This window comes from Megascapheus bottae, chromosome 1, assembly GCF_031878675.1.
Source record: "Megascapheus bottae isolate mThoBot1 chromosome 1, mThoBot2.hap1, whole genome shotgun sequence".
NCBI lineage: Eukaryota > Metazoa > Chordata > Mammalia > Rodentia > Geomyidae > Megascapheus > Megascapheus bottae.
Window position 1 is genome coordinate 5,192,208 of NC_143509.1, and position 13,272 is coordinate 5,205,479.

At 42.2% G+C, this 13,272-nt stretch overlaps 1 pseudogene; it reads left to right on the forward strand.

The window, feature by feature from the left end:
- The first annotated feature begins 584 nt into the window (after positions 1-584).
- On the forward strand, positions 585-2,689 carry LOC150068110 (olfactory receptor 7E178-like; annotated as a pseudogene).
- The last annotated feature ends 10,583 nt before the right edge of the window (positions 2,690-13,272 follow it).

Here is a 13,272-nt window from a genome sequence, read left to right on the forward strand (position 1 = left end):
TTAGAAGTTCTGAGATTATAGGCATGAGTCACCTTGCCTTTGTGTGTACAATTTATTTTTCTTAAGATTCATGGGAATTAGAAAATATTGACAGGGGTGACACTGGTCAAGATGCATTGTATTCATAAGCTGTTTTGTTAAATGGCAACTCCTCTGCATATGTACTTAAAGATAAATTTGAGCAAAGAAAAAGGAAAATGAAGATTTACATCTTAAAGGTCAGAAGAAAGGAATCCAGATGACATAGCCCGCTTGAGGAGTGAAAGGTCTCAAGCTTTACCAAAAATACTAGGTTTTTATTTTGTTCCTATTTCATCAACATTAACAAGTCCTCAGAGACAGAGATACCATGAGCTAATTCGCCTGATGATCAGTGTTCAGCCTTGAGCTCTCAAACCTAGATGATTGTAAATAACCAGCTGGTGTTCTCCAGTTTTGCAGTTTACTGATTCAAGTCCAGTTGTCTTGCTTCATCTCTATCCAGACTTGAGGCTTCTGTCAGGAATCCACACAGGATTCTGTTATTCTGCTGGTCCTGAGGACAGAGCTTTCCTCTCCATCACACACCACTGATCCCGGAGGGGATGAGTGGTCATTCCTTTCTCATTCTCCCTGGTATTGATGGCATAGTCTGGTGAGTCTTGTGGATGAGCCTGGCAGGCTGGATTTGGGTAGCATTAAGAACCTTACCATTAAGATGCAAGGATGGAGTAGCTAGCTAAAAGCTGTGCCCCAAATGCAGAGTCTTCCACCCTCCTTCCCCCCAGTGGCCCTCCATCCCCACTGGTGCCTGGATCATTTTCATTTGATATGAAATCATTTTCAATTTCCTCTCTGATTTCTTCATCGGCCCAGAGATCATGCAAAACTTTGTCATGCTATCTCCATGTGTCTGTATATTTCAATTAATTTCTCATTTTTTCCCCTTTAGGATCCTTGAAGATATAGAGAATTCTTTTCTTTTACTTTGGTATTTGTTAAGACTTACTTTATGGCCTGAATTGTGATCTAACTTATAGAGAGTTCAATGGGTAACTGAGAAGGGCTGGTGGCTCACCCCTACAATCTGAGCTACTCAGGAGGCTACTAGAGTATGTGGAGGTATATATCTTATTTTATCTATGGTGCTGTTTAACTATTTGAGTGCTTTTTTCTTAATCTATGGTGCTGTGTAACTCTTTGAGTTATCTTTGTGTACTATTTTATTTAGTGGTCTATCCAATGATGAAAACACTGTGTTGAAGTCATTTATTTTTATTGTATCTGGACCTATCTAGTTTTATTTTTCTGGTCCTGGGACTTGAATTCTGAGCCTTCTGGACATTGTTCTTTAGCTTTTGTACTCAAGGCTGGCACTCTACTACTTGAGACAGATCTCCATTTTTGGCCTTTTGCTGGTTATTTGGAGATAAGAGTCTCATGGACTTTACTGTCCAACTGGCTTGGAACAATGATACTCAGATGCCAGTCTTCTGAGTAGCTGGGATTACAGGTGGGAGTCACTAGATATTTTATTGTACTCAAAGCTTTACCTGGATTGCTCAAATGCACATCACTTGGGTATATCTCTAAAATAAATGGAGTGCATGAAAGAACAAATGATGGACGATGGGATTTCTCAGAAAGTAATATTTTGGACGAGATTTTCCTCTCCCCTGAGAACTTCCCTGTTGGACTGATTTAATCTGAATGTAGTTTTAGTGTCACACACTGGTATACTTACATTTCTTTCTTTTGACACCTTTTTTTCATCTTCAAAAGGTGCCCAGGCAACATAGATGCCCATAACCTAACTCCAGTCACCGAGTCCCATCTCCTGGGCCTTTCAGATGACCCTGAACTACAATCTGTTCTCTTTGGGATCTTCCTGTCCATGTACCTAATCACCGTGCTCGGAAATCTGCTCATCATCCTGGCTGTCACCTCTGACCCCCACCTCCACACCCCCATGTACTTCTTCCTCTCCATCCTCTCCTTGGCTGACATTGGCTTCACCTCCACCACGGTCCCCAAGATGCTGGTGGACACACGGAGTCACAGCAGAGCCATGCCCCTAGTGGGTGCCTGACTCAGATGTCCTTTTTTATGCTTTTTGGTTGTCTGGACAGTCTGCTTCTGACCATCATGGCTTATGACCGCTTTGTGGCCATCTGTCACCCCCTGCATTACAAGGTCATTATGGACCCTCGACGTTGTGGCTCACTGGTTGTGGTGTCTGCTGTCATCAGCCTGCTGGTGTCCCAGTTACCTAACTCTATGGTCTTACAGCTCACTTTCTTCAGGAGTGTGGCCATTCTCATTTCTTCTGTGATCCTTCCCAGCTCCTCAGCCTTGCCTGCTCTGACCCCTTCACCAATGACCTGGTCATGTATTTTGTGGGTGCCATGTCTGGTTTCCTCCCTATTTCGGGAATCCTTTTTTCCTACTCTACAATAGTTTCTTCCATACTCAGCTTGGCGGGAGGTGGAAAGCTTTCTCCAAATGTGGGTCTCACCTGTATGTGGTTTGCTTGTTTTATGGCACAGGACTTGGGGTGTACCTCAGTTCGGCGGTGTTAGTGTCTCCCAGGATGCGGGCAGTGGCTTCTGTGGCATACACAGTGGTCCCGCCCATACTGACCCCCTTCATTTACAGTCTCAGGAACAGGGACATCAAATGGGCCATAGGGAGACTGCTGAGGAAAGTCTAATCTCAGTGGGATCAGAGTCTTCCTTCTGGAGAAAGCAGCAAGCCCACGTTGAGACTCAGAAAACAACAACAACAAACATCTCCCATCGTTGACCATGTCATTCATGTTTAAAAAATTGTTATTGTAAAGGTCATGTATGGAGAGGTTACAGTTAGGTAAGTCAGGTAATGAGCACCTTTCTTTTTGGAAAACGTAACCCCTTCCCTTGCTTTCTACCAGCCTTTTCCTCCCCACCCTCCATAAGTTGTAAAGTTCATTTTCAGCATAGTGTGTAGTATCACTGCTGAAGTAATTTATCTTTTGTCCTACAATTTCTGTGCTTCCCGCTTACCCTTTGCAAACATGTAAACTTATAATCAAGACAAAAGGCACAGAAAACAAAAATAACAACAGATAGAAAACAAAGACAAAAAACTCCTTTCGTCTCCATTTCTTGGAGTTCATGTCTATAAATATCATTTTATATGACCGTATGCACAGAGCTATTGAGACTTTGAGATCCTCTCCTAAGAATAGCCTTCTTTGGTCTCACTGTGTGAATGTGTATAGTCCTGTAAATTTATCATGTTCAAATGTGTCTTTGTCTTTTATCATCCAGTGTGTTTACTTGTAGACTTATAGGCACATTCTAATGATTAAAAATGGTGGAAACCATGCATCCCATGTTTCATTGGATCTGGCTTACTTCACTTAATATAATTTGAGGCACAGGCGCCTAACTAAATTTTTACTATTATTTTTCTTTAAGCATCATTTTCTTGATGTTTGTGTGTACTTGTATTCATTCGCTTGGCAGTCTTTTTTTCCAGTCGTGGGGTTTGAACTCAGGGCCTGAGCACAGTCCTTGGGCCTCTTCCTCAAGGCTAGAGCTCTACCACTTGAGACTCAGCACCACTTCTGGCATTTTTCTATGTATTTGGTACCGAGGAATCAAACACGGGTCTTTGTGCATGGTAAACAAGCATGCTACCACTGGGCCAAACTCCTGATCTCACCTTAGAAGTCCTTCAGATGGTTACTTTGAACTTGCTGTCAGATAAATTAGAGATCTCTATTTCTTTAAGGAAGACTTGATACTTTTTTACGTACATGTGTGAAAATGGGACAATGAAGCTTGTTGAGATTGATTTCAGAAGAGGAACAGATGAGAGAGTTCTTGTGGGGCTGATTTTGATCATGCTACATCATCTTCACATGTGGACATGTTAAATGGAACCTTCTTGTAAACTGATGGATGCTTTTTATTAAAATAGGTGGGAGGAACATAAATATTTTCTCAACAATTTAATGTATTTCTTGGCTTGGTTCACGTTTGCCCCCACCCCTTCATTTTGCAAGATTGTTCTTTTTTGGTGGGTAATGGGGCTTCAACTCATCCAGGGCGTTGTAACCCTGAGCTCTTCAGCTCAAGGCTACCTCTCTGCCCTTAAGCCAAGCCACACTTTCCCTTTTCTAGAGGTTAATTGGAGATAAGAGTATCTGGTTCTTTTGTGCCTGGGCTGGATTTGAACCTTGATCCTCAGATTTCAGCCTCCTGAGTAGCTAGGATTACAGGTGTGAGCCACCACACCCATCTTATTTGGGTAATTTTTTGTGCCAGTCCTGGGGCTTGAACTCGTGGTCTGAATGCTATCCCTCAGTTTCTTTTGTTCAAGATTAGCACTCTACCGCTCTACTTCCAGCCTTTTGGTGGTTAATTGGTGATCTGAGTCTCTCAGAATTTCCTGCCCAGGCTGGCTTCAAACTATGTTTTTTTTTCAAATCTCAGCCTACTGAGAAGCTAGGATTACAGGCGTGAGCTACTGGCATCCTTGTTTATTTCTTTTTTTAAATTGTATTTTATCATTAAGGTGATGTACAGAGGAGTTACAGATAGCAGGTACGTTACTTCTTGAACATTGATACCCCTTCCCATTTTTTCCCAGCTTCCCCCCTCCACCCCTCCCAGTTATCTTGATTTTCCCCCTTTCCCTTCCCATTTCAAATAAACAAATAAACATATATACAATATACCAGGTACTAAAGTCATATACAGTAACAACATGAGATAAACCATAAGGAGGGAGGGAGGGAGAGAGAAGGAGAAGAGAAATACATTCACAAGTAGGTTAAGAACAACAAACACAAAGATAAACCTCTTGTTTCCATATCCTGGAATTCATTTTGCATATCCTCATCCTGTATGGCCATATGCACATAGCTTTTGAGCTGTTGTGATCCTCTGCTAGGAGAATCCTGGATGTGTACTAGTTCTTGCAAATGAGGGAAACCAGGGAGCTATGATCATTTATGTCTGGCTTACTTTATTCAATATTTTTCCAAGTTTTCCATTTCCTTATGAATGGGTTGATGCCATTCTTTCTGATGGCAGCATAGAATTCCATTGTGTATAAATACCACATCTTCTTGATCCAATCATATACTAAGGGGCACCTATCTTCGCTATGGTAAATGATGGCATCTGTGTTTCTCATTCTTTTACATGGTTCTGTTCTTTATTTATATTGGGGTATTTAGTAAAGTCAGACATATATACTTGTTTCTTTGCTTTTGTTTGTTTAGTGTTAGTTCTAGGGCTTAAACTCAGATCCTAGGGCTGAGTTTGTTTTGCTTAAGTCTAGTAATCTACTACTTGAGCTGCAGCTGGATTTCTGGACTTTTTTCTAATTGGAGATAAAGAGCCGCATGCATTTTTCCACCTGGACTGATTTTGAATGATGTTCTTTAGATTTCAGGCTCTTGAATCCCTAGGTTAAAGTTATAAGCTATCAGTGTCCAGTGAGTAGTTGAAAATTTAGACAAGTGAATATATGCATACATGAGATGTAGAACCACTAGTTAAGCTATTTAATAACTTTAAAAATCCTTACTAGAATGCTCCTGTGCTAGATAATTTTCCCAATAAGAAGTTGCCCATACGTGTTTTCAAGTATTCATGCATTTTTTCTTTTACCTCTTCTCAGTTAAACCATAGTGAAAGGAAACCAAATAATGAATCTGAGTTACCTTTAAGTAGCAAAAGTAAAGCATTTTTGTGTGTATGCATGTATATGCCATATCTGGAGAGGACTGGATTCAGGGCCTGGGCACTGTCTCTTTTCTGGGTACCTCCTCACTCAAGGCTGATGCTCTACCATTTGAGCCACAGCTCCACTTCTGTGAATTCTATTCTCAGTAGCTTCCATTCACAAATGTAGCAAGAAACAGAAGTTCTTACAAATAAACCCTTCGAGTGTAACCAAAGGCACTTATGTAAGCCCATAAGCACTGTCCTGAAAGGTAGGAATTTTAATTAGCTTGCTGTATGTTTTTTATCAGATAACAAGAAATTATTGGTTTTGCAAGGTCCTGATGGTTCACACCTGTAATCCTAGCTTTTTACACAATATGCTTGTGATGCAATTTAAAAATTTCAAGCAGGTGGAAATTTCAAATTTCTCTTGTGACCCTTCTTGAATTCTTCATCTCAGCTGTGTTGACACTTTTCTTAATCCCCTTGTCAAGGATTTTCTAGTTGTTCCCTGTGGTTTCTGCCCCATTTCAGGAAACTTCTTTTCCTATTATAGAATTATTTCATCCATCATGAGGCTTTTCCTCACGTGGGAATTACAAAGCCTTCTTCACCTGTGGCTCTCATCTCTCTGTGTTGTGCTTATTTTATAGAAGCGCCATTGGTGTGGGTCAACAGTATCAAAGTCTCCTAAAGATTTGGTGCTGTATGCTGTGGTCACCCCTATGTGAACCCCTTCATCTACAGCCTGAGGAACAGGGACATCAAGTGTGCTTTATTTAAGCTGGGGGCAGACTAGTCCAATGACATTCACTACCTTTGTTGCACTGTCCAAGGTATTTATTTTTGGCTTCTTATGCTCATCATCCTATGCCAGACCTGTGCTTCTCCAGGCCTGCATCCTCAGATCTCAGACTCCTAAGCAGCTAGGATTACAGGTGTGAACCATGAAACCTGGCAAGATAGGGGTTTGTTCACTCATCAGAGATTCAAAGCTCTCCTGAAGTCACAAACCTCTTGTACCACAACACCACTTCTGGCTTTTGGCTGGCTAGTTGGAAATAAGAGTCTCTTCTTGCCCAGGCTAGCTTTGAACCTTGATCTTCATATCTCAGCCTTCTGAGTAGCTGAGATTACAGATGTTAAACCACTGGTACTTATTTCTACTTAGTGTTAAATTTGACCTGCCCAGTTCTTCATCACAGCTACCTCTACCATCATTCTTCCCATCTTCACTATTCCCCCCACAAAAAAATTAATTTGAGGTTTCCCACTTCTGTTATCACAGACACAAATTGTCTGTTGTTCTTTTTTTGTCAGCCTTGGGGCTTGAACTCAGGGTCTGAGCACTGTCCTTGGGCTTTTTCCTCAATGTTAGAGCTCTACCACTTGAGCTACAGCACCATTTCTGGCTTTTCTATGTATGTGGTGTTGAGGAATCAAACCTGGGCCTTCATGCATGCTAGCACTCTACCACTAAAACAAACTCCCAGCCCCTTTGTTCTTTTTTGATTCATCCACCTGCCCTTGCCTCAACTAGCAACCTTCCCATTAAACTTATTTTTGCTAAAATCTTTTTTCCTACTTAGTGTTTAGCTCACCCTTCTTGACATTCATGGATCTTTATCAATTGTTTATTTGTTCCTTATCATCTATATTTGCCTATAATGTGGTCAAATGTAATTGTAGGATTTTGTATTTTGTGCAGGCCTTGGGGCTTGGACTCAGGGAATGAGCACTATTCCTGAGGGTTTTTTTTTCTCAAGGCTAGCACTCTGTCACTTGAACCATAGCCCTACTTTCAGATTTATGGTAGTTAATTGGAGATAAGAATCTCACGAACTTTTCTGCCTGAGGTGACATTAAACCATGATCTTCAGATCTCAGCTTCCTGGATAGCTAGCATTACAGGTGTGAATACTGGTGTCTGACTAAGTCATTTTTGATGCTATTAAATGCACTCCCACTTGGGTCTGAAGTGGGAACTCAAAGCGATCTTGACTACCCACTGTGTATGGATCTTATGTCCAAGGCTCAGTGAACAGTTGTGCTTGCTGTTGGCAAGGGCCTGTGTAATAATTTTTTTGCAATTTATTTTTTATTGTAATTAGTAAAAGGGTTACATGATATTTGCCAGATAGAAGGTGCATTAATTCACATACATTGATATCCTTTCACATGTCTTGGTCTCTGTAATAATTTTGAACCAGGTCAAGAAATATTACTTTGCACCTGTGGCTCATGACTGCAATCCTAGCTACTCAGGAGGCTGAGATCTGAGGATAATGCTTCAAAGCCAGCCCAAGCGGGAAAGTCTGTGAGCCTCTTATGCCCAATTAACCACTAGAAAATTGGAAGTGGCACTGTGGCTCAAATGGAAGAGTGTTATCCTTTAGTAAAAAGAGCGCAGGGACAGAGCCTAGGCTCCTTGACCCACACAAGAGAGAGACAGACAGACAGACAGAGAGAGAGAGAGAGAGAGAGAGAGAGAGAGAGAGAGAGAGAGAGAGAGAGAGAGAGAGAAATTTAAGAACTTGATCCTTACATTTATTATTCATCCATTCGAAAAGAAGCCAAGACTTTAGAGAATGTCTAGCCCTCAAGAATTGACTGATAGCAGAAGTATAATATCCTCAAATTGGAAATAATCCAAAATGTCCATTAATTGATGACTACATAGACAAAACAAGAAATATTTATACAATAGACTATTATTCAAAGGGGTGAATTACTTGATAGATGAATCATATGTTGATAAATTATGTCCATAAACAATAAAAAAGGGGCCTGGAGTTTGGCCTAGTGGTAGAGTGCTTACCTAGCATGCACAAAGACCCAGGTTTGAGTCTCTGTACCACATACATAGAAAAAGCCAGAAGTGGTGCTTTGGGTCAAGTGGTAGAGCTTTAGCCTTGAGAAAGCTCAAGATAAGCTCTGAGTTCAAGCACCAGGACTGGTAAAATAAAACAAAAAACAATAAAAAGTATTCCTTTATCTAAGCACGAGTGGTGGTTTATGTCTGTAACCTGCTACTCAAAAATGCTGAGATCTGAACTTCACAGATGGAAGCCAGCCCAGGAGAGGAGAGTCCATTAGACTCTCATCTCCAGTTAGCCAGCAAAAGAAAGAGAGACATGTCACAAGTTGTAGAGCACTAGCCTTGAGCAAAAGTGTTCAAGGACAGCACGCAGGTCCTGAGTTCAAGCCTCAGGATTGGAACACACACACACACACACACACACACACACACACACACACACACACACACACACACACTGCACCCCCATAATGTGCATAACATGAAACATGCATTGCTGTATGGTTTCTTTGGGGGTATTGCCTCATTTTTGGTGGGGGGGGGACTTGCATTTACTTTATATTCTACTTTCTGCACGGATTCTTCTCTCCTCAAATTCATTCACATTTTGTCTTCCTACTTCCAGGATGCTAGCACCTGTGTGGGCTGCACTGCCAAAGTCATTAAAGACATTTCTAGTCTTCAGTATGTTTGATGTCTCAGTAGCAGAGCCACAGGTACTGTGGTTGCTCATTGTGAGATGGTGATGATGGGTTATTTCTCATACAGTTCATTTTTGGTACAAATGGGATCCTGATAGTCAAGGCTGTTGAGACTTCCTGTTAACACTAATATGTCACTCAGGGAGAAACTTCTATTTTGAAATTAATTTTTTTTGCCAGTACTGGGCTTGAGCTCAGGGCCTGAGCACTGTCCTTGAACTTTCTCAAGGCTAGAGCTCTACCACTTGAGCCTCAGCACCACTTCCGGCTTTTTTCTATATGTGATACTGAGGAATCGAACTCGGGTGCATGCTAGGCAAACACTTTAACCACTAGGCCAAACTCCCTGCCCCTCAAATTAAAATCGTAAAAAAATTTTTTGTGTGCCAGTCCTGAGGCTTGAACTCAGGGATTGGGTACCTTGAGCTACTTTGCTCAAGGCTACTGCTCTGCCAGTTGTGCTAGATCTCCATTTCCAGTTTTTGTTTGTTTGTTTGTTTTTTGGTTGCTAAATTGCAGAAAAGAGTTTCATGGTATTTCCTTCCTGGGCTGGCTTTGAACTGCCATCCTCAGATCTTAGCTTCCGCAGAAGGTAGGATGACAGGCGTGAGCCACTGGCCCTCAGGCTGAAATTAAAATCTTTTAATGGGAGACAGCAATTAGTGAAGTTTGATAAACAGTCATGGGAAACTTCTTGTTTAGAATGAGAAAGGCGATTAAAATCTCCAGGGCACTGATCATATTAAGTAAAAATGATCAAACATAGTAGATAAAGAAAAAAATAGAGAAAAGAAATGTATCTGTCTTTAGAGATAGGTGGCTGGCAAGACATTTATTCTGTCTCCCCTTTAAAGTAAAGAACAAATAAATGAAGGAGTTGTTCTGAGAACTCTTTTCTCAAGGTCTTGGAAATATCCCCAAAGAAAACAGTGGGACTCTTACCGATTAGGGATTACCTAAGGGGGATATCTCCTTGAGCTTTCTTGTTTTGTTTGTTGAAAAAAGTTACCAGGGGGAAAGGAGACGTGTCAGACAGGGTTCTATGATGCAGTCTGAAAGTGATGCATCTTATAATTGCAAGAGCTTATTTAGAAGTAAATGAAAATTAAATGGAAGCAATAGGGACCCAATAAAGGTCCAAAGTTTCTAAAGTATCTTCTCCAAATTAGCAAGACAAGCCTCCCTGGGTGCTTATTAAACACGAGAATTCTTGGCTCCTTTCCCAGGTCTTTTAAGTCTGAAACTCCTGGAGTCAGACTCAGATTTTTAATGAGCTCTTAAAATCATTTCTGCATGGTCGAAGTTCGGGAACGTGTGGCTCTAAGGGGTTTGTTAGCATGAATAACTTTAATGAACAACGAGAGACCCATAGAGGACTGCCCTTTTCAGATTTCAGGGCTCTCTGCCTCCTTCCAAATTCTCATGTGTACATCTGAAGAAAGAATGATGTGTTCATTTTGGAATTCATTAAAAATAGTCTGCATTTTTTCTTTTGCGAACACTGCACTTTTTCCATATATTTTTTATTGTAATTAATAGAAGGGTTACATTATATTCATCAAATAGAAGGTGCATTACTGTTGGGAGCCAGAGTGGAATCAAACTGTACCTTGACTTGCATCAGACATGGCTATATTGTCTTATTGCTTTCTGGCCCTATTCTATGTAAATGACCTGAGAATTACCATATGAATGTAACACCTGGAGGTTCCCTGGGAGAGGAGGAGGGAAGAAGGGGGAGTGGAAAATAAACGCGGTAGTCTCGGGAGTCTTTGCCTGGACCGCGGACATCCCGGACCCGGTGTGTCTGTCTCTCTTCTTTTTCTTCCTAGTCCTTGTCCCCTATTTCAGGAACCCCAATCTGCGAACCCTGGTTTGCTGCCGGTTGGCCCCGGCATCTGGCGCCCGAACAGGGACCCTGAAAATCTGGGACGAAGGTGAAGGACCCCTCCCTGTGGTGAGTAACACATCGTAGGACTATTAAGAGAGTATAGTCAGGAGTAAAAATTATGGGTCAAGCTAATAGCCATGGGTTATTTCTACCGATCTTAACAGGCCTATTTGAAGCCCACGGAACGTGGGTGGAAAAAGGGGTGCTTCAGAGCTTCCTACAGTTTGTCGAGGAGGCATGGCCGAGGTCTATAGAGGAGGAATTCCAAAAAGCCTGGCAGCGGATAGGAAAAAGAATTCAAGATTATTATGATGTATATGGCCCCGAAAAGACCCCAGTAGAGGCTACTACTGTATGGAATTTAGTAAGTGAATACATAGATCCTCTACATGAAAATGCTGAACTTAATCTTGAATTAAGGGAACTTTATGAGGTAAAGGACCCTTCTGAAGAACCTGAGGCTGAGCCATGTGCCGCAGCCCAAGAGAGTCTAAGTGAGATCTTGAAAAGGGAACAACAACCAGTAGATATTGAGTATCAGAATTCAGGTTTGAATACCAAGGAAGAAAGTTATGATGAGTCATTGGAGGGCCGGGTGGCTACGATAGAGAAGAAGTTAGAAGAAATGCTACATCTTCTATTGAAAATGGGGACAGAGCAGAGAGCCCCCCCAGAAGTAGGAAAGAAAGATGACCCTCAGGCCACTATGGTGTCTGATTCTAAACCTTACCCCTCACACCCACCGCCTCCGGCTGCAGCCTTATGGCCTCAATCCCTTTCTCAACATTTAGGCAAGCCTAAAGGCCCTAGCAACAAGTCCCTTTTAACAGGCACTACAACCAGGCACAGTGCATCGCAATTAAACCTGACTCAGGCTGCTAGAGAGAGGGAAGGTATTTCAGGGCCTCGATGCTTCCCTAGTTTAGTTGATCATGATGAACAAGTATACCATCAACCTGTTCCTGTTAAACTATTACAGGATTTAAAAAATGCCTGCTCCCAATATGGGCCAACTGCCCCTTTTACTGAAGTAATATTGGAGGCCGCGTGTGCTGGTATTGCATGCCCAAATGACTGGAAGTGGCTTGCCAGAGCATGCCTTAGTGCAGGAGAGTACTTATTATGGGAGACAGAGTTCACTGCACAGTGTCGGGCTAAAATTGAAACAAATAGGTCTAAGAACCTGCCTTACACTGTTGATCAGTTGTTAGGAGAGGGAACCTATAAAAACACCAAAGATCAATTGGGTTATGCAAAGGAGGCCTATTTACAAATAAATGCTGCGGCGAGAGAGGCTTGGAAAAAGTTACGCAATTGCAATCGTACAAAAAATCTAGTAGAAGTTAAACAGGGACCGAATGAACCTTATCTAGAATTTTTGTCTCGATTAATGGAGACTGCAGACTGCCTAGTACAAGATGAGAATGCAAGGAAGAGTATAGTTAGACACATAGCCTATGAAAATGCCAACGCCGCCTGTCAGGCGGCTATCAGACCCCATAGGAATAAGGGAGGAATCACGGATTTATTTCACTGTGTGCTGATATTGGACCCTCCCATGTACAAGGCCTTACTTTAGCCGCCGCTCCTCAAGGAAAGACTGTTACTGAGTCTCTAAAATATAGAGGTCAGCGGCATTCTCGGGATGCTAGACTCTCAGGGCGTTGCTTTTCTTGTGGACAAATAGGACATTGGATGCCGCAATGCCCACGCCAGGCCAGGCAAAAGAGAGAAAAATCACCTGGCACATGTCCACGCTGTGGTAAAGGGAAGCACTGGGCTAAAGATTGCAAGTCAGCAACAAATCGCAATGGCCGCCAGTATTTGGGAAACTGGAGAAGGGGCCAGCCCCTGGCCCTGCAAAACCATGGGGCAGTCCCTCCCTCTTCTCGGCCACAAGTGCATCTTCTATCAACCCCCCAAGATCAGTCTCTGGCCTCCTCCGTGCCACCCCACGATGTGCAGGATTGAACCTCTGTTCCTCCACCTGCTCAATATTGACCCCAGAGATGGGGACACAAGCTCTCCCCACGGGGGTCTTCGGCCCCCTTCCCCCGGGAGTGGCTGGATTGCTGTTAGGGCAAAGTAGCTCAGCCTTTAAAGGGATACAGATTACACCTGGCAAAATTGACCAGGATTTTACTGGAGAAATCAAAGTTATGG